The sequence below is a fragment of the Mustela nigripes genome, chromosome 14, assembly GCF_022355385.1.
Source record: "Mustela nigripes isolate SB6536 chromosome 14, MUSNIG.SB6536, whole genome shotgun sequence".
Lineage (NCBI taxonomy): Eukaryota > Metazoa > Chordata > Mammalia > Carnivora > Mustelidae > Mustela > Mustela nigripes.
In genome coordinates, this window is record NC_081570.1 from 77,029,339 (window position 1) to 77,051,916 (window position 22,578).

Here is a 22,578-nt window from a genome sequence, read left to right on the forward strand (position 1 = left end):
TCAGGTTAAGAAGGACTAGACTTCAATTCTTTCTATAAGAATATCTAAATAGGGGCGCCTGGGTGGCTCAGTTGGTTGGACGACTGCCTTCGGCTCAGGTCATGATCCTGGAGTCCCGGGATCGAGTCCCACATCGGGCTCCCAGCTCCATGGGGAGTCTGCTTCTCCCTCTGACCTGCTCGCTCATGTTCTCTCTCACTGTCTCTCTCTCAAATAAATAAATAAAATCTTTAAAAAAAAAAAAAAGAATATCTAAATAGGCATTCAAATACTGATTACCTCTGCAATATCATATTCACAAGCTCTTTAATTGAAGAGTTTGTTCATTGTTTTTGTTGGTAACTTCTGTTTACCTACTAAATGATAAACTTCTGAATGTCTGAAACCAAGCCGCAAACTCTTCTCATCCCCTGCAACACCTAGTACATTACTGGGCACCATGGCATTTCTTGATATTTGATGGTTGAGTAGTAATACTCAGATACAAAATAATGACCAGAATTTACTTGTACCCTCTCGGTGAGAGTCTTCATGATGCTCCCTGGCTGGAACACCAGGATTTAACCATGTTCGTCTGAGCTCTTCTCACCAAATCAACTCTTTAAGTCATAGAATTAATTATACACTGGTGGAAAATGGAAGTACATGGAAATAAAAATGCATTAATGTAGTGGTTTCCATAAAAGATCAAATGAGTAAGTGTCCATAAAATGAACCGCTATCACCTTGAAAACTTTGCTGGGAAAGATTAATAGAAATTTTATTTATTTATGCTGTCATACAGCCTTCTGTATACATTTTCTCTATGATATTGGTAGTAGAAATAATACCATATTCCCAACTCAACGAAAGCTAAAACTCTCAAAATGGAACATATATAAGCAACTAATGAAACAGACTCCATTTTTTCCCTCTCTGTATTACTCAAATTGAAAAAACTCCAGAGTTATCAATTCTTCTGTAAGACATGCAGGTCTAGACTTGTATAACTACAATTTCTGCTAACTGGCCACAGGCTAGTATTTTCACACCTTTTTTGTACTAAATGGTTAGAACTGATCACTCCACCAGAAGCTGTCACTGAGACATCTTCATTTACAAATCTTAATATATGTAGCAGTAGGCTTGAATTTGAAGGATTTTTTCTTTGCTTGCATTTCAGTAAACTCTTGCAAATGTCATTCCACTTTTGCATTTTGTGCCATTATGCACACATAAATTCCTGTTAAGATTACTGAAAAATTTTTTATTCAATTTGTCACATATAATCAGTATGTTTCTAGTCTGGACAACTCTTTGGATAATTACCTGAATTTTTTGTTAAGTGCTTTAGATTGTTCACTTAACTCGATAAAAAGCAGTCTGCTGAAAATAAAAGACAGAAAGGAAAAGAGAAAAAAACAACTGAGGGCAGCGGGAAAGAGGGCGGGGGAGGGAGGGAGTAAAATACCAAGCTTTGCTAATAAATAGTTCTCAGAAATATCAGCTCCCAATTTACTACTTGTACACAATGGGCCAGTTGGAACTTGCATGGTGATCCAATTTGCCACAGCTCTTGTTTTTAGTCTTTGTGGAGAAGCTGTGTGAGCACAGTGGGGGCCGCTCCCCGGCATCCCCTGAGTCAATCAGTGGGCTTTTGTTTCCTGCTGGTCAAAAATATCAGGTGGCTTTGAGAGTCTAATTATCAATGAAAAATTAAATTCAATACAGAAATGTAGCCACAAGCACCCCTCTCCTCACCCTTCCTGCACCCTCCCCACCCCAGGCACGTGATGGAGTATCACGTTATTCCTTAGGATTCCAAAAAGATAGCAAGGAGAAAAAGGCATGCGCCTGAAGAAGCAAGCAGAAGAATAAGAGATTTTTACTTACACAGCTTCCTCCTTTTTTGGTTGGAGGACTGTTCTAATTACCCTGGACATCCTGAAATTAGCAAGCGGTAGGGAGTTCCCTCTTAGAATTGCTAGGCCATATTTATCTCAACATTGCCTCCTAAAATGTTCTGGCCTGAGTTTCCATCAGAAATGAAATAAACAGAGAAATGAAAGAACATCTCTGTTATGGCCAATAACTCCAATTTGCCTGATAATGCAAATATGCTCTCTTCCGATGCAATAAAGGAGTTTGCTGTCGGTTAAGGTATATTCCTTCCTCTTCTGAATTTATTCCAGGCAGTTCGGGGAACATGAAGTTGAAAAGGCTGTAACTGTAAGCCTGTAACATTTAATTCAGGCTTTCAAAGGTCAAGGCAGATATAGGTTCCTCGCTTCATAGTCTAAGTCAGCAAGGAATTCGAGCTCACCAAATCCAGGTATGGTACTGTATTAGTTTTGCTGCACATGTATTTTCTTTTAATCCTCCTATCAAGAAAGGAAAGGAAGGGAAGGAAGAAAAAGAAAAGAAAATTAAAGAACTTTCTTGATAAGTGATCAACTAAGGTTATAATGGGGGAAATCCTACTAATATAAAATAAGTACTCTGGTCAACCTTTCCCTTAAGATACTACCCCCACAAGGGGTGCCTGGGTGGCTCAGTCAGTTATACATCTGCTTTCCCTTCAGGTCATGATCTCAGGGTCCTGGGATCGGGCCAGCATCCTCTCCCTGCTCAGCAGGGAAGCTGCTTCTTCCTCTCTCTCTCCGCCCTTTCTCCCTGCTTGTGCTCACTCTCTCTCTCAAATATATAAATAAAATCTTAAAAGGAAAAAAAAAAAGATACTCTCCCCACAAATGAAATATTAAAGGTAAAGCCATTGGAGACAAGCCTTGTGAAGGTGCTCAAATACTTCAAATAAAGTGTCATCATACATTATTTTTAAACACCAGAGTAAATATTATAGTTGATTCACAAATACCATTTAAGTGTGAAGTGTTCTTCCCTATGAGGAACTATCAAGAGATAGAGTCTCTGGAGATTATTTAATTATAAATTATTTAATCAGACAATGTACTTTTCTCTAGGAGTTCAAAGTTATAAAAAGCCTGGGGACATCGGGATGGCTCAGTCAGTTGAGCAGCTGACTCTTGGTTTCAGCTCAGGTCATGATTTCATGGGTCCTGAGATGGAGCCCCCATCAGGCTCCACACTCAACACACAGTCTGCTTGGGATTCCTTCCCTCTTCCTTTCCTTCACGCTCTGCTCCTCCCTTCCCCTCAACGATGTCCCCACCTCACCTTTGAAAATGGGCCTCTCTCTCTCTCTCTCAAATAAATAAATAAATAAATATTTTCTTTAAAAAAATTTATTAAAAGGTTTGACTATATCATTAGGTAAGATGTGACTAGAAATTGCTGCCGCACTCCAAAATTCCTTTCTTTTTTTTTTTTTTTTTTTAAGATTTTATTTATTTGTCAGAGAGAGAGAGAGAGAAACAGACAGCACAGCAAGAGGAGTGGCAAGCAGGGGGAGAAGCAGGGAGCCCGATGCTGGACTTGATCCCAGTACCCTGGGATCAAGACGTAAGACAAAGGTAGACGCTTAATCGACTGAGCCACCCAGGTGCCACTACAGCACTCCAAAATTCTGAAGACACCAGTTATATAATTATCTAAATCTGTTTTAAGGATCACAAAGGCCCAATAACCCAATTATAGCTAAACTTGTCCAAGGGTACTGTGGAAACTTGATAGTAAATACAATCATTGAAGAAACACCCTCATGACAAGAGGAAGGCACAAGAGGTAGGTACTATTAAAGGTAACTTTATAATATGTGGATATATAAATTTTCATTTTCCATGTCTTAAATAGAACTTCTCATCTTGGCAAAGAGAAGTATTCAAAACAGAAGAGATAATTCCTTTTTGGTCTTTTAAGATTTTAACACTACTTTGAGCAGGGAGACATTGGATTCTCCTGAGGAATATGTTACCGTTATTCATTTGAAACTTATTTTAAACGATCATATTGTACATAATTAAAGAATAGGCTATCTTTGAACATGACATTAATCATAGAGAAGAAAAGATGTTTGACATTCTTTAGCTTTTATACATTTATCTGAGTTTTGCTATTTTATTACCTAAGACACAATATACATGCACATAGCAATACCACATCAGAAACAGGAACTGAGAAAGGGCCATTCTTTACAAAAGGGCATCAGATAAAATCCTAACTGTGAAATATGTTAATACTCAGGGATGCCTGGCTGGCTTACTCAGAAGAGTGTGCGACTCTTAATCTTGGGGTCATAAGTTCAAGCCCCATACTGGGTGTAGAGATTACTTATAAATAAATAAGTCTTTAAAAAAAATGAAAACACTCAGATATAATGTAAGCTGAAGATTATTTTTTCAATATGCTTCAAACCTATGACAACCAAAGACACATCAAAGATTGTGTTTCTGGGCTGATGTTTCTTTTTTTTTTTTTTTTTAATTTTATTTTATTTATTTGAGAGAGAGACAGAGTGAGAGAGCATGAGAGGGGAGGTCAGAGGGAGAAGCAGACTCCCCATGGAGCTTGGAGCCTGATGTAGGACTCGATCCCAGGACTCTGGGATCATGACCTCAGCCGAAGGCAGTCGCCCAACCAACTGAGTCGCCCAACCAACTGCCCCTGAGCTGATGTTTCTTTGTCGAACTTGGCTTAACTAAATGGTCACAAATAACTTTTTCTAGTCTCATTCTCTCAGACTTTGCTGAATAGAATCAACTTATCATTAAAATTACTTGGCTCCATAGAATAATATCCATATCCTTTTAATGGATTCTTTATTGCCCACCTGGAGTTTTTTAAAGCAAAAATGCTATTTTACATAAAATTAAAAATTAGGGGCACCTGGGTGGCTCAGTGGGTTCAGCCTCTGCCTTCGGCTCAGGTCATGATCTCGGGGTCCTGGGAGCGAGCCCCACGTCGGGCTCTCTGCTCAGCAGGGAGCCTGCTTCCCCCTCTCTCTGTCTCTGCCTGCCTCTCTGCCTACTTGTGATCTTTGTCTGCCAAATAAATAAATAAAATCTTTTTTTAAAAAAAAGAAAAAAATTAAAAATTAGTATGATATTACCTATCTATTAGTATTAAACAGAATGCCTCACATTAAAACAAAACTTTGACAACATAAAAGAAGATCCCTTTAACTGAGATATAAGTAGGAGTAAACAATTTATGCAAATTCATTTCAGGTCTTCCGGTCTTCTTGACACCCAGAACTTTCTTTCCCTATTTTAATTTTTTTTTATTATGTTCAGCTAGCCACCATATAGTATATCATGAGTTTTCCCCTGAACTTTCTAAAAAGGAAGCTGCACATGTTTTCTAAAGTTGCATCAGGAGCACCTGGGTGGCTCAGTGGGTTAAAGCCTCTGCCTTCATCTCAGGTCATGATCTCAGGATCCTGGGATCAAGCCCTGCATCGAGCTCTCTGCTCAGCAGGGAGCCTGCTTCCCTTCCTCTCTCTCTGCCTGCCTCTCTACCTACTTGTGATCTCTGTCTGTCAAATAAATGAATAAAATCCTTAAAAATAAATAAATAAATAAATAAAGTTGCATCATAAATCTTCTATTATAAATTATTAAAGGACTTAATGGACAATGCATTAGAAGGAAAACAGGCAAATTACAGAATAATTTAATGTTGCAAAGAAACAGAACAACTTGCAGGACATTAAACACTCTATTTTGACATGGAATGCCTGAAGCTAAAGCAATTAAAGCTGCAAAATATTGCTGGCTGACATGAAGTGTATGTAAATTTGTCATTCATTGGCAAAGGTTTGTACCAATCACTGGAAATGTTCACAGTAAAACAATCCATGTACCATAAAATGCTTTCAGTGAAATACTCAAAAAAAAAGAAAAGGCATTTTGCATCATTTAAGTTATCTGATCCTTATCCATTGTAAATTTTTGGTTTAATAAGAGTATTCTATGAAAATGATCTTAACTTTGACGATTAGTTCTTGACATGCTACTTATATCTATGCTTATTTTGTAAAGGAGAGATTTCATTTTTGACACACACACAACCCCCAATAGGAAAAGAAAATACAAGCTTGAACTTGACATTGTATTGAATTTGCTTGTGTTTTCCCCTCTCTCGCACCAAAAGAAGGCCTGTATCAAATAGAAACAGCGTTGAACAGGGCCATACTGAATTCTTGCCAGTGACCTGATTTATCTCAGCTTAGAAATAGTGGTATTCTCCCACAGGAGGGAGGAGAAAAAACACGCAGTAATCCCCCAAATGTACTGTTGCTATGGAAGAGAACGGGACGCCTGCTGAGACGGAAAGTCACAGAGTATTTGGGCAGTTGAGAAAAATGTAGGCCCATCCTCTATTGCCAAAGCCTGGAGACTCTCTTTGCCAAGATACCCTGGTGGTTTGGCATTGCAGAGAAACACTGGACAGAACCCTAGCAGAACACGTAAGGAAACCAGACACATTTTAATATTCATCCATCAGAACTGTCTAATTATCCCTTCAAATTAGATGAACCAGTAATAAACCGGGAGCCAAGAGAGCATTTTAATAAATACCAAAAATGACTTCAGAATAGCCAGAATACATAGTCAAAATGGTTGGTAAATGCCAAGACTTATATTTCTTAGATATTTCACCAATAAATTTTACTAAAGTTTCCCAAAACCTACGAATGAGAAACACCTTTCTTTTTCTTGCCCTCTCCATAATTATGTATAGTTATATACATTATATATTAAATATTATTTTATATATTTATACCATATATTATATGTATATACATACACATATGTATTATAAATATTTTTTTAGGAAAGAATTAGGTCACAAGATTTCACAGCTCCAATTTCCCTAAGATTCTATATTCCAGTCTTTCTTGGCTGCTATAGAAAAGGAACAGAGAATTAATCTCCAGTCTTAAGTTTTGCAGAAAAATCTTTACAAACCACAGGCCCCAGCTGGTAAATAAGAAGCTGTACAGGGGACTCTGACCTGCCAAACATTTAATATTATTCCCATTAGCATTGTGTTGTTAATCGCAACCAATCACTCTTACATATTAGGTCTAAATTAAATTAGAAATTTAAATTCGTACATGCAGATACTAAGAAGAAACAAAAAAAGCCCTACTCTAGAGTTTAATAATCCCGAAAGCCTCATACATAATTTGCAAGATAAGAATATTAGTTGGTGGGAGCTCGATAAACATTTATTGAGCATCTCTGACAGGCGCTGAGGAAATTTCTTAAATGTGTATCAGATGTCCTCAAAAGGCTTATAGTCTAAGGAGAAAAACAGACAAGTAATCAGATATACAAAAGAATGACAAAAGTACTACATGAAGGTAAAATGGATTTGTAGAAAGAGCCGGAGGAAAAAGGAAGCAAATTAAAGAAAGCAGAGGGGGTGTCTCAGTCCGTTAAGGGCAAAAACTCGAAACTCATGGTTTTCCATTCAGGTCAAGATCTCTGGGTCTTGAGATCAAGCCCCCTATGGGGCTCTGTGCTCAGCAGGGAGTCTGCTTGAGGATTCCTTCTCTCTCTCTCTCCACCTCTCCCTCTTTCCCTCCCCCAACTCATGCACTCACTCTCATAAATAAATAAATACAACCTTTAAAAAAAAAAACAAGCAAATAAGCAAGCAGAGAAAAGGCACTGACGTACAGAATGGGAAGTGTAGAATGATCCCAGAAACTGGCTCACCTGCCCCATAGGTATTCATGCGGTAATCTCCCCAGCCATGCTTCTGCAGTCCACAACTCACAGAAGTCTCACAGATGTATCTAGGAAGTACAAGCAAATAAACATTTGAGGATGTGCTTCATTTCTAGAGTTAGAACTCAGTCAAGGGACAGATCGTTTTGAAGTCTGTATGCCAGCAAGATAGCTTCTAAGTTGAAAAGGTGGTCACACGTTTCAGCATTTCACAAGCAGTAAACATGAATCATAGCAATGTTACGGTGTGAGGAGACCTCAGCGCCCTAAGAAAAGAACTAAATAATTCCAAAATTATCTCTGCCTTTGGACAGTAATAACTACTGGTCTTTTTTTTTTTTAATTTGGAAGCTTAAAATACATTCCAATGTTGTTTCTCCTAAACCTTAACATAGCAGGAGGGAGCTGAAACATGGTCTTCTTTGTTATAAACATGTTGTATCTATGACGTGCCATATTAATCCCATCTGTACCATAGAAAGTATGATCCACTTGAGCCTAGCTCTCTTGTGAATTATGAATCATTGTAGTGCTCTGGGGATGGTTACCATGTCTCTAAAGTTCCTTCTTGTTTCTTCAATTTTTTTCTCGAATACCTTGGTACTGAAAGTGTCTGGGAAATCTGAAGATGCCATATTCAAATACACCAATAATATATTCCTTCCACATATTCTTCACTCTTTCCAGAAGATACATAGCTAAGGAGAACCAGAAGATCACCAAATAAAATAACACTAGTTCCATCTGACACCTCAGAAGGAAAGGCTACTTATTCCAGTCTTATTCCTTTGGTAAGTAGCTAAAATGCCCAATTAATAAGGTTTAACCATCAGACAGAATTTGTTTTTAGAATAATGAAAAGGTGTTGTCATGACATGGTTATTCCCTTGTGTGCTTTTTCGAAACGTGCTTCATTAGAACTTATTTTAGCGGTTCTGTTTTCTAATTCTTCATATTTTCACATCTTTTCCAACAAAATAATAATACATAAATAATACCTGACAAGATGTTACAGATTTTTCTCGATTGGTATGCTTTTGTTCTCCAAGCATCTTAAAATATGGGTGTTGTAAAATACAGAGAGAATCTAGATGCGAGCTTTCTTACATGAAAAAGCATCAGTTTTCTCTCTTCTTCTGCCACTCACATTTCAGATTCCAGCTAACGGTGCATTAAGCAATACAGAATAGTAATTTTGAGCCCAAACATCATGCCAAATACTTCTAGTGAAAAATAGTTGCTAAACGTAGCATCATTTCGAAAGTCACTGTTTTCATTAACAGTGTCTTCCAACAGCCTTGTTTCAATAGTACTACTATTAACCATGAAATTTAGCTGCTTCTGTTTACTCTTTGAATTATACCTATTAAACTGCCAACTCAATTTATTTTCCCAGTTGTCATTACCCTGTTAAGAATATTGTTAATAAACTAAAGGTTTCTGTATTCCTTTTCTTAGCTTACAGAGCTGCCTGAATTTATGTACCAATACAATTTAGTATGTAGGATCCTATGGAAAGTGGAAAGAGGAGTCAGTTCCTGACAACAGCCTTCACTCCTATCCCTATTAAAGAGGCTCATTTTTTAGAAAAGAGTTGGGAGAGGAGTATTTTGTGCATTTCTCTACTTGCTACACATTTTAAGCAACAACAAGTAAGTCTAGTGAATCAAGTAACTGCTTTAGAGCTATGATAAAAGGGGAGAGTTTAATAAAATGTAAGCTGTAAGTACAATTAGTTCAAGAATAAGCTGCTGGGGTACCTGGGTGGCTCAGTCAGTGGGCACCTGCCTTCAGCTCTGGTTGTGGTCCTGGGATCCTGGGGTCAGACTCCAAATCAGGCTCCCTGCTTGGAAGCCTGCTTCTCCCTCTCCCTCTCCATCCTGCTTGTGCTCCCTCTCTCACTATATCTCTCTCTGTCAAATAAATAAAGAAAATCTTAAAAAAAAAATAAAAAAGAATAAGCTGATGTCCTGTAACTGGTAAAATTTTATCAGGTGCTTTCTTCTTATTGACATCTACGAGCTGTTAGCCTAAGACCACCTGAAAATTAAAATTAGATTTTAGAAAATTTGCACTATATCATCACTAGACTCAACAGTGGTAACAAACATTCATTGCACCCCTAGATTATGCCAGTTACTTAAAGCACAATGAAAGATCAGACATGGTTCTTCCCTTCAAGAAATATACTACAACTTGCAAACCTCACTTGGATTTGCTGTTTTTAATTTATTGATGACTTCATATTCAATTGTGTGAACTTTTTTTTGAATCCCTACTTTAGACTAGGCCCTGACTTAGGGACTGGAGACAAAAAGACATATATATATAACACAAATTGAGAACAATGTTAGATGTTAATTCACTAGCTATGATCAAGAAGTATACACAGATTCATGTTCTTGACAACAATCCAGAATTTAGAAACCAGCACTTAGAGATGTAATGATACTTTTTTTAAATTAGAGACTTGAGTGTTTCATTTCATCTCTCCCTGGACCAATCCACAAGGAATATACCATCAAGCACTTTCAAACATAAAGACCAGTATCTCTCATCCTAGAATGCAATTAGAAAGGAAACTTCAAGGGTAAAGCTATCAACTGAAAAATCAGTTGAAATAAATGGAAAAATCAGTTATATCCATATGGTGTATTCATAGTAGGCTGAAACCTTTTCTTAACAAGGAAGTACTCAGTGTTTTACAACACTGGTGTTAAGGTGGGGCAGATTCCTAAAGAGTGGCAACTAATGCAGCTCCACCAATGTTTTAAAAATGTGAGATTGATAAAGTAGTAGATCTGATTTTCACCCATGTCACATAATGGATTCTCTTACACAGATTCGTTTTCATGATTACAGAAGTGCCAATCTTAGTGGACTGCAAGCCAATCACACTACCTCTCTCTAAGGAATAGCAAATAAAGAAGGCCACTAATTACAGCTGCCAAAAGTCAAAAGTTGAGTTTTCTATAGATGTGACCAAGTCACCATGTAAGCAGAGGGAATGCATGTCTTTCCTGAAACTAATACCACAAATATATGGTTAAGATACCTCACAAGTGCAAGTCCCTCAAAAATCTGCTCTATGCATAGTGCTCCATACTATATGTACTCTTGGAACAATCTTGAGAACAACACTCATTCCACTCAGTCTTAGACTAGTCCCTCCAAGAGGCTTATAGTGGAAGATAAATACGTCCATAAAAAGAAATTTTTTGTTAAAGTATGGTATATACTGGGCTACCTGGGTGCCTCAGTAGGTTAAGTGTCAAACTCTTGGCTTCAGCTCAGGTCATGATCTATGGTCACGAGAGACTCCATGCTCAGAGGAGTGTCTGCTTAGGATCCTTTCCCTCTTCTCCCTCCCCCACTACCCCTCCTCCCTTTCTCTGCTACATAAATAAATAAATAAATAAACAAATAGTACCCTTTTAAAAAAAGTATGATATATGTTATATTCTCAGATTTCATCCAAATAAATATTCAGTCATTCTGTCTTTCGAGTAATGAGGAACCTCACGGTCATGAAATTCTTTCTGCCTATGGAGCAAGTTGAGCCAAAGAAAAGGTGGGAGAAATGTCAATAAATCTGTGCTAAGAGACAAGATTAAACATTGTTTTTCTAAGCCAACTGTTCTGTTTCTGAGGGCTGATCTGCGTTGAAGAACATCGTATGACATTCCATATATTCCAAACAACAGAACAAGAGTTTTTATTATATCAGAGTCTAACTATATAACAATATGAAATATGCAAACAAACTGAAATAAGCTTTTTTTCAGAATGCTAAATTTTCAAATGTAACGGGATATATTAAAAACATACTTTTCTGTCTTTTCTAAATACTGCTTACTCATATAAAGGGTATTAAACCAATGCATTAAGAGTTTTTATGAAGCAAGCCACCTGGGTGGCTCAGCCAATTAAGCATCTGACTCTTGATTTCAGCTCAGGTCATGATCTCAGGGTTGTAAGAACAAGCCTCACATCAGGCTCTCTGCTGGGCGTGGAGCCTGCTTAGAAATCTCTCTCCCTCTCCCTCTGCCCCTCCCCCAGCTCACGTGCATGCACGCACTCTTTCTCTTTAAAAAAGAATTATTATGGGTTGGGGGTGGGGTAACTGGGTGATGGATATTAAGGAGGGCACCTGATGTAATGAGCACTGGGTGCTCTATGCCACTGACAAATCACTAAACTCTATCTCTGAAACAAACAATACACTATATGTTAATTAACTGAATTTAAATAAAATTTTTTAACAATTATAAATTTTATAGACCATATAAAAATCATTCTATAGTGAATAAAATCCCCCATCTCCAAAACAAAATATTTTTTTGTTACGTAAGCTTTACGGCCAACGTGGGACTTGAACTTACAGCGCTGAGATCAAGAGTCTCATATTCTACCGACTAAGCCAGCCAGCCAGCTGCTCCCCACCAATTTTTCTTTAAATGTGTATTTCTTAGTATTTCTAACACAAACATCTAGAAACAGAAGACTGACTACAGAGGAAGAGGGGTTTTTGTTTGCCTTGTTTTGTTTTTAACATCATAGCATCATTTCCCTTTGACTCGTAAAGCCTAAGGTGTTCTCTTTTTGCGATGACAATATTGGGCAGTAAAGAAACATTTACATTGTGGGCTCTGTGATATAGTGAAAGATATGTACTCTATATTACAAAACAGAAGAACCCGGATTTGATCTCCCCCATTACTCAGCATGTTAGAGAGTGTGCCTCAAAATGGGTTTTACTATGTTTTGTTCCATAAAGCATTTCTAGTCACTACTGCAATAAGCTGATATTTCATGTTACCCACTTAACTCCAAATAGAGTTTTCAAATCCGAATTCCAGGTAGGAATCAGCCCCAAAGCATGACCGCGTTTTCAAACATTTAAAAGTGCTATGAAATCGTCGTGGACGTGGCAATCGTTTGTATGCATCGGGGCCGTATGGATATTTATCCAGGAGAATGAGGGTAAGCGCAGATTCGCAAATCAGTGCAAATTGGTCTATACAGATAAAGAGATGCTTGTGTTTGCATATGGATATTCATGAAAATTAGGGGAAAAAAGTCAAAACTAAATAAATATTTAATATGTCAGCACCTGTCATATAGTTTTTTGTGTGTGCGCTTTACCACTATTGACTAGCAGTAGTACTGCTACTCTAACCAACTTCATTAAAGAATAAAAGAAAAGTAATAAGTCATTTCACACTCTGTCTGACCATTATACAATAATAGCAAGATTTCATGCAAGGGTACAACATTATGCCCATCTGCAATCACAGTCTCTTTGCAAAAATCTCAATTCACACTTCACATGCAGCTAACCTTGTTACCATCCCTTCCTAAATCCATCAGTGTTGCAGCTGCACGTCTTCACAGCCCAACATCTTAAAATTCATCACTTTGGCACCTTAGCATCACCATAGGTCAAGAGAAAGAATCCAACCAAGAATAATTAAAGGGCACCCAGATGTTTCGTTTACTTAGCTCAAGCCTTTCCTTTAACATATCGGAATTGCCTATGTTGTACTATTTCTTTCATATTTTTAAGATATGTGCAATGTGATTATTTTAAGGGTATGAGACCTGGAACAATACATTTCAGACTTTTTTTTTTTTTTTACAAGTATAGTTCTTTGTAGTTGAAATTTGAACAAGAGGCGTGATAATGAGTAGGTTGAGGGAAGGAAAGGTGTTATCTCATTAAGGTAATTACTAAGACATCCCCACCATTATATCGGTTTGAAAATGTGGCAATTAAAGCGCCCTACATGGGCTCCTGGAGACAAGAGAACAAGACAGTTCTCTTGGAACTTCTCTGTTACGGTTAATGTGTGTCATGTAAATGAAAGGGTAGACTACTGCTATTTCCTTCTGTTCCTCAGCCCCCACCCTCAAATTTCTTTGTGGGTTATGTTTCTTTTTTTCTTTTTGCTTTAACCTGAATTTCGTTCTGATGAAAGGTGCCAGATTGACAGCCCTAGAAGGCAAAGACGTCTATTTACCCACAAAGTAGTTGGAGCCCAGAAAACAGTAGGGCAAGCAAGGCAGGCGACATGCTACCAACCTAAATCAAAGGAGACCTAGCCTCGTCCTCCCTCTTCAGTCAGGCGAGTCTCCTTCTCTGAGGAGGAGGCTGCCAAATTCACACCCCAAGTCAGAAAAACACCAAATACACATTAAAAAAAAAAAATAGTAAGTGGTGTTCTTCGCTTATTTTGCCACAACATATACAGGCTATCTCACAGAGCTCTCCGTTCACTAAGGTGACTTTGGCACAATTCACTGAAACCACTGCCTTTGCTCAGGAGGAATTCATTTCCCCTCTTGATCTGATCCTCTCGCTATTTCATTGCTTCCACTATCCTAAACAAGATAAAGAATAATGTGATACCCCAAATAACATCTAGAACCCAATCTCCAAGATCTTGCTTTCACGCGCATTTGAGCATTATCTACCTCAAATTAAGGAAAGCAATTTAAATGTCCAGCTATGGAAGAAGAGTTGACTCAACTGTGACACGTTTATGGAAGAGAATACATGTATCAAGTATGATACTTACAAAGAGTTTTAAATAATACAGAGAAATACCTGTAGTGCATGGGGAAAACAAAAATGATAATCCAGATGAAATAGATCATAACTTTGTAAAAATACACAGCAAAAATCTAGAAATAACAAATCAAGTATTAGTAGTGTTTTCTTTGAGTGACAGAAGATGGGCTTTTTTTCTTCTCTAGTATTTTATATATTTTTTATGGTGAGCATGCATTACTTTTACAATAGGAAGATTATTTTAATAATCTTTACAAAAAGTCTCCGTTTCTTTTGTAGTAGGACTTGACCACATAAATTTAACTCCATTAAAATTTAAAGTCAAAAATCATCTGAAAATGCTGTAATCCTGCAGTATCTCTTTCCTTTCTTCATCTCCACAGAAGAAAGTGGGAGAAAATGTATGGGTTGAAAGGGAAAACAAAAACAAAAAACTGAATCAAATATGTAGTAGAAAAAACTAAAAGCTTAGAATAGATATCAAACTAAATGACCTTTGAGATTCCTTCCAATCTTGGATTTGGATGAAAATCAGTTCTGCTTAAAAACCAACTACCTATTAACATGGATGTTGGAAAAGTACCCTTTTGCCAAACTTCTGAGCAGAACCAAGTGAGAGTCATGCTTGCCTAGGGGACTAGATCATTCATGGGAGGGAAAAAAGGGTATAAAACCTGTTGCCAAATACAGGGGATCCTTCCCGAAATGGCAGGAAGGTATGAAATACTGCTGTTAATAAGCAACGTTTTGAACAGTTGGGTTTTTTCTAATCCTGTTCCAAAACAGTAATATTCAATAAATTTACAAGCTTAATTCAACTTTTCAGCATTGACATCCTTCAATAGCAATGCTTGATCCCTCACCTTTGCCCCTTAAAAACATCCCAGGCACATGAAATGGCAAAGCAAAAAATCAGAGGATAAAGGCGAGGCGAGAATGGAGAGCAGAAGGGACTCTACGGACTCAGGCCGGGTAAGTCTCCCAGCAGCCTCGAGCTTTCCGCGGTGCAATTCACTCACCCGACACTTCTCCCCAGACTGCTCCCATCACGTCTGTTACCAGCTCCTGAAAGGAAAGCCGTCGTTATTGCTTTACTAAATGGGGTGGAAAGGTCTTAAGGTTTATATAAATTCGAATCGAATCCTACCCTAATAAATACCTTCGTGGGAGGACTTTGGGCACGTGAAACTAATTGTGCCTTCTTCAGGGATAACTGGTGGCGACGTAACGTCAGCCCCAGGCACCGTCAAGGGCAAAGGGTTTTAACCAAAAATAAATAAATAAAATAAAATAACGAGAGAGGGGTAGACGAAAGAAGAAATAAGTGTGGGCCGGGTCTCTGCAACAAGGTGGACCTGGGGAAACTCCACGCCCCCGCTGAAGAGCAAAGAGGAAGAGGGAAACCCCAGGGCCTGCGCAGCTGCTTTCCTTCCTGAGCTCTGAGTGGACAGGGGTCGCAGGGGGAGGGCAGCCCCAGCTGACACGTGACACGAATGGGCGGAGCTGTCTCCAGCTGCAAGGAACTGGTTCTTTTTTTGGTTGTGGTTTTTTGTTTGTTTGTTTGTTTTTAAGGAACTGGTTCTTGATAATCTGCTGTAACATAAATCTAAAGAATTTTGTGGAGGAATAAAAAATACGGATTGCCAGAACTTTCTAAAGCAATCCAGAAAAGAAAGGCAAATCTGAACACCCCGACCGCCGCACTTCTCCATCTGGGCTCTATGTGACTTTTTGGCAAATCTGTTGACGCATAACAATGAAAGATAATTTGACAATTCTACATTTATTCACTACAGGTGCGTTTAATGTAATGTCATAGTGTATTCCCTCAAGGTTGGTGAGGAAGTAGGTGTCTCTTTGAAATCTTAACCATGGAAAGGATTTGTAAGCTTTCATTAATATGACAGTTGGTGGATAATGGGGCAGGTGAATAACAAGGTGAGGTTTTTAAAGTGATCGAGGCTCTGACACACCCTATTTTCAGTGCATCATTCTGTCTTTCTTGATATCTGGGATAGGACTTCCCTGCCCACTGAAGCAAATGCCCCATGTGGGGAGGTAGGAGTTGGTGCAAGAGAAAGTTGGGCAATGGGCTCCTGCAGTGATATTAGCAAACATTTGATCTTTCAGAAATTATGACATCACAATTTTCCCAAATGAGAGATATTGGAAAATCAAAATCTTCTAATCAGATTATTAGAAAGTGATTTCATAGCAGTTCACTCAATCAGAAACCTGCCTACTGAGACCTACCATGGTCTATTCTCTGGGAAGACACCACTTTCACATCTAGCTCAGCTTCCCTCCAGTAGGAAGTAAGCAGCACCGACTTCCATATCCTCTTCCTAACACTATCAGCAAATTGGTTTTTAAACTGTGAAAGAATTTCAATCTAAAATGGAACAAGAGGATATAAAATGGGAAATATCACTCACATCCCTTCAGAAAATAAAACATAAGGACTGAGAGACAGATTCCTCATAAATGCTGATCTGCAGAAAACTAATAATGTTGGGGTTGTCTTTTAAGAAAGGAAGTTGGTCAGGAGTTACCTCATACCAACCTCGGAAAATGTCCAGAGACATGAACAAGAAATGGCCTAGGGTGGGTTGATCTCACAGAAGAACCTGAATTGAGCTTTATTTGTATGACTGGACTGGGTTTGTCTGCTTGGAGAATTTGCAAAGCTAGTTTCTGTTTTTTATTTTAACAAATGCTAACTCAACTCCCCTCACTTTACATTCCCCATCCTTTAATGTATCGTGCCCCAAACCCTCAGCAGGCTCACCAGTAGTTTTCTGCAGTCTGCAGATTCTGAATTCCAGTTCCTCTGCTATATCCAAATAAATGCATCTTTTTTGAGAATTTTGAGCTCGACTTGGTTTACCTCATTTTTAGATTGACATCCCTTGGCGTCAGAAGTGGGATCCAAAGGAGACGACCCCTGAAAAACAACCCTTGGAATCCAGCAACGTGTCCACAAGGAGTTTCCTGCATTCCTCACTCTGTGGGTCATTGTCTGTTTTCTGTTTTGCGAAGTCTTTTCTTGGATTCCAAACTCCCTGCGTTTGGTTGAGCTCTCTAACTTGTTTGTTTGTTGTCTTGTAAGAAGCACCCTAGAATTTAAGTATAATTTCTTTGGAATTGTTAAGCAAAATAAATTTTTTTAGACACGATATCAGTGGGCATGGGTTGAACGAATAAATGGCGCTAGCCACCTCGTTATGAAAGTCTTTGGTCTCCAAAGCCAAAGACTCCTATTAAAGGATAAATTAATCAGAGACAGGCCAGGTTGACGTTCAGCTGTTTGCCAAATGCAACACAATTTCCATGCAACAAGGGACACTTGGTCATGAATCAGACAATTAGACCAGCTAGGAGGGCTAGGAATGGTATCCAGTGCAGGACACACCATAAAATAAAACACAACTTTCAACTCTGAAAGCATACACTTCAGGCTATTTAAGACTTTTTTTTTTTTCTTTTGCTCTCAAGGAAACCTCTAAAATATGGAATCCCAATCATCTAAAATGCTCTAAGGGTGGCCCTCCTTCAGGGACCCTGGCCCATTGTATATTAAAAAATTATGGCCTCTCCTCATGCACATTTTTAACTAAATTGACCAATCTGACCAAAGGTAATTTAGAACTTCAGTGTTCATCATGGGGAACTTTTGAGCTCCTCAAACTTGCTCTTTCTCCAGACTAAATGAGAAGACTGCTGCAACAGAATTAAATAATCTGAATGGGATAGCTATTTTAATTGGTACCTAGAGGCTTCTGAATGTATTCAAGATTCTAAATTTGCCTCTTTAGAAAATACTGTTTCTAAGTAACTGAAGCAAATAAACTACTACAAGGAGACTGAAAAAACTTCTGAAGCTTCTTCAGTGGCACTGGCCCAGAACCCTAACCCCATTGCTCTACCTCCTCTGTAGGTCCGTCTCTGTCCTCTTCTAACCCTTCCGTTTATCTGAACTCCCCTTCTTCCCTAATGCTGAAACCTTACCAACTGAGCCTCTTAAAACTCCCCCTGATTTTAAAATCAGGCCTTCTGAGGATCCAACTAAACCATTAATTTCTTATGTCCCATGGACCAAATCTGAACTTTGAACTATGTATGGTAAAATATTTTCCCAAGGTAACTGAGGATCCTCATAGACTTGCAGAAGATTCAGTATTGTGATTCAGACTTACTGGCCTTACTTCTCCTCTTTGTCAATTAGTCTACATGCTTGTTGAAGAACGTCAAACCCAGCATTGGATGAAAACTGCTAATGTAGAAAGCCCCAAACAATCTTTAGAATTCCAAGTAACTCAGCCACCAGCTCTTTTATAGGACAAAGTTTGTGCCCTAGCCAAAAGGCTGCATCTTGCCATCCCAAGGGCTTTCCTAAACTGGTAGACTGGAACAAAATTAAGGCAGGCACCCAGAAGCCTGCCAAATCTGTTCATGCTTGCTACAGCAGACTCCACATTGTTTTTAAATTCTGGACTCCCTCTGGATGTTGAATTTCTCAGGGTGGCCTTTAATTCATTGTTTATAAATGGTTTAAACAGAGACCTATCTCTGTTAGTCAGTAGAAACTCGCATAGACTGGGAAACAAAGCCTAACCCTGATCTTGTCAGTCTAGCTCATCAGTTAACCTGTACCCCACACGATGAATCCAGAAGAAAGGCAACTAAAATTTTAAGTCTCCAAATTCAACAGTTGGAATCTCCCAAGCTTTCCCTATCAAACTCTGTCATTATTTAAAAAAAAAATAAATAAAAACAAAAAGAAAGAGAAGAAGGAACAAAGGAACAAACAAGGTAGGCAGGCAGGCTCAAAACAAAACCTGGCCACTGGAGAAAGGACTGCTACAAATAACAAAGGTTTAGATAATTACAGCTTTTCACCAGCCAAAGGTCGTCTCATCCCTATGACAGGGTTCTGAGAAAACACAAGGACTGTTTCCCATTCTACCATTAAATAGGCTGGGGGAAACTACTCTCCAGATTGAGAACCAACCTCTTATAATATTAATCAACACAGGAGCTACTCTGCCAGTGGTCAACTGCACTATAATTAAGTAGTCCCTAAAAGCAAAATAAAACAACAACAACAACAACAACAAACAATAGTCTCTTCCTCAGAGTAATACATTTATTCCAATAGCGGGAATTCAAATAAGCTACAATGTGTCCTTATTTCTAAACCTAGACCCCTTTGCTTAGGACCTTTGCAAGATAAACACCCACTTCTCCTTGATAAATCTGCTCATGTCCACTTATTAGGATGAGATTTCCTAGAAAAACATCATGCTACCATTTCTTTCTCTCAAAAGGGAGAAATACCTCTTGAGTTCAAATTTCCTGAACTAAAATCTTGCTAGTCAAATTCTCAAGAAAATCCAAACCCTTTTTCTTTCTTATGTATTTTATAAACCAAAGAAGATAAAATTTCAGACCCATTTTCATTATTAGATTTAGTGTCCCCTAGTCTATGGGCAAAATCCCCCATGGACATAGACAGATTCATAGTGTCCCCCTTTCCCTTAAAATCCAAACTGATCCCTTAAAACCTCTTCCCAAAATTAATCAATACCCTGTAAACAAGAAAGCTTTACATAAAATCTATTGTACAAGACTATAACGCACAGGGGTTTATTATTCCCTGCACCAGTCCTTTTAACACACCTACTTCACCTTTAAGAAAACCTAATGTCCAAGGATAGAGATTAATCCAAGATCTCTGAGCAATAAATAATAATGTTGCTCCCTGCCATCTTCTCGTTCCTAATCCCCATATATTATTGGCATCCATCCCTACCAAAAACGAATTTTTCACCATAATCCAGTTACGAAAGCACCTTATTCAGTAATTCCAATTGATAAGGCTCGTCAATATCTGTTTGATTCTACTTAGGAAAGATAATAGTATACCTGGACAATAAGGCCCCCAGGATTTTTGCTGGAAGTCCTTTTTACTTCTCACAAAATTTAAAAGCTGACTTAGACAATATAAAATTTTCTGGAGACTCCACCTTACTACAATACTGAGGTAAAATAATTTACTTCTCTGATCACCCTCTAAGTCCTCCTCACAAGATGATATTCACCTGTTAAAACTCTTACGACTAAGGGACAAAAGGTCTCAAAGAAAAAGTTGCAGTTTGTTCCAACTCAAGTCCGATATTTAGGACATTTAATCCCCAAACCAGGGCTACCTCTAGGTCCTGGTAGGCTTCATGGCATCTTGAGCTTCCCCAAATCTAAGACCAAATGTCAATTACAGAGTTTGCTTGAGCTAGCTGGTTATTGTTGCAATCGGATTTCAAACTTCTCCTTAGTGGCCCAACCCCTGTGTGTCTTATTAAAAACTACTAAACCTGACCCCATTACCTAGGAAAACAAAGAACTGGCTTTTAAAACCTTGAAGGAAGTTTTTAATAAATCCACCTGTCCTCAGACATCAAAACTATCAGCTACCCTTTTTTCTTTTTGTATATGAAAAGGAGGGAAATGCCCTCAGAGTACTTACCCAAATTCATGGAAGCTAACACACCAACCTTTAGGTTGCTACAGCCAACAATTGGATCCCATGGTCCCCTTGTCTGTGCCTTAAGGCTGTCACTTCCACTGCCTTTCTGGCAAAGGCCACTGAAGAAATCCTTATCAGGATCTTCTTTGATGTCCCTGTACCTCACAAGATTGAAGCTCTCTTGAACCACACCCAACACCTCTCAGCAAGCCTCTTCTAGGAAATTCCCTTGCTAACCTTCCCTCCTATCATTCTTGTTTGTCGTATCAATCTCAACCCTGCTGCTCTTCTTCCTTTTTCCATTGGTGAAATCCCCATGACTGTTTGACTTTGACATATTAAGTATTAAGCCTTCATGATAACTTAAACAAGACCTCCTGGGGAAAATGTTGATTTCTCATGGTTTACTGATAGCTCTTACCTGATAAATGAAAATGGTAAGTGGTGTCCTGGATGTGTGATACCAACTCCTTTTGAGGTCATTGAGGCTGCACTCTTCCCTTAGGCTGCTTCAGCCCAACAAGCTGAATTACATGCTCTTACTCAAGCATGTATTGTAGCTAAAGGTAAGACCACAAACATGTATACTAGTAGTAGTCAGCATTTTGAGACTAGTCCATGGTTTTGGAATGTTATGGAAACAACAAAGTTTTCTTGCTTCCAGCAGAGACAAAATTAAAAATGGTCCTTGTGTCCAAGATTTATTAGATGCCATACTCCTGCCAGCAGCTTTGGCTATTATTAAAGTCCCTGGGCATTCTAACTCTGATGCTCTGGAAGCCAAAGGAAACCACTCAAGATGTCTTTACAAAAAAATGATGCTCTTATGGGATCCATAGACCAAACCTCTATCATGGTCGGGACAACTACTTCCCACAGTGATGACCTAAGAGAATTAACCAAAGATATACAACAATTGGTCCTTAAAAAAGGAAAAAAAAAAAAAAAGGAAATCTAAAGGCTATTGGTGTCATCAAGAAAAGAAACTCTAGTTCTGACTACCAGTCCTGCCAGAAAAACTAAAATTTCCATTAATAACTACCATACATGAATTAAGTCACTGATAAAAATGATAATGTTCATGAATAAACATTGGTAAAAAAACATCTGCAAGGCACAAAAAAGTGCTTATCTTGCTTATTCCATCTGTCCTAAATTTAAATGAAGAAAACTCATCTATATTGCCTCCAGGTGTCTTAGTTTACCCAAAGAATCATTTGAGGTTTGGCAAATGGCTATCATAAAATTGCCCCCATCTCATGGATATAAGTACATTCCAGTTCCAGTAATGGTTTATATGTTTTCATATTGGACTGAAGATCTCCCATGTAGACAGGTAAATCTTGTGTATCTGAAATGCTATTGGAAAAGATTATTCTCTTTTAGCCTTCATAGTGTCTGGGAAATCCATTTTATGACCAAATACTTGACAAGTCTATGCTGTCTGGCCAGTTCTGCAATACTTTCATTGTGTTTATTGTCCTCAATCCTCAGGACTAGTCTAACATACAAATGAAGTTATCAACTCAGCTAAATTAGTGGAAACCATCCAAATACCTTGGCAAAAGCATTATCATTGTTCCTTCTAAATCTTAGATCTACTTCCTTTTGAATGCATACACTTTCACCATTTAAAATAATTACAGGGAATTCCTGCATGGCTCAGTTGTTTGGGTATCCAGCTCTTGACTTTGGCTCAGGTCATGATCTCAGGGTCATGTGATTAAGCCCCAAGCTGGGCTCTGTAAGCAGAGCCTGGTTGAGGTTCTCTCTCTGCCTTTCCCTCTGCTCCTACCCTACCCCCCCATCCCCACGTGTTCTCTCTTTCTCTCTAAAAATAAACAAATCTA

The 22,578-nt window shown here is 38.4% G+C and overlaps 1 long non-coding RNA gene across 1 annotated transcript; it reads right to left on the reverse strand.

The window, feature by feature from the left end:
* Positions 1-7,039: 7,039 nt before the first annotated feature.
* LOC132001031 (uncharacterized) lies at positions 7,040-15,273 on the reverse strand. Its single transcript, XR_009399511.1, has 3 exons — positions 15,225-15,273; positions 7,623-7,702; positions 7,040-7,202 (listed from the first exon to the last, which is right to left on the reverse strand). It is a non-coding gene; the product is annotated as an uncharacterized LOC132001031 (long non-coding RNA).
* Positions 15,274-22,578: the final 7,305 nt, after the last annotated feature.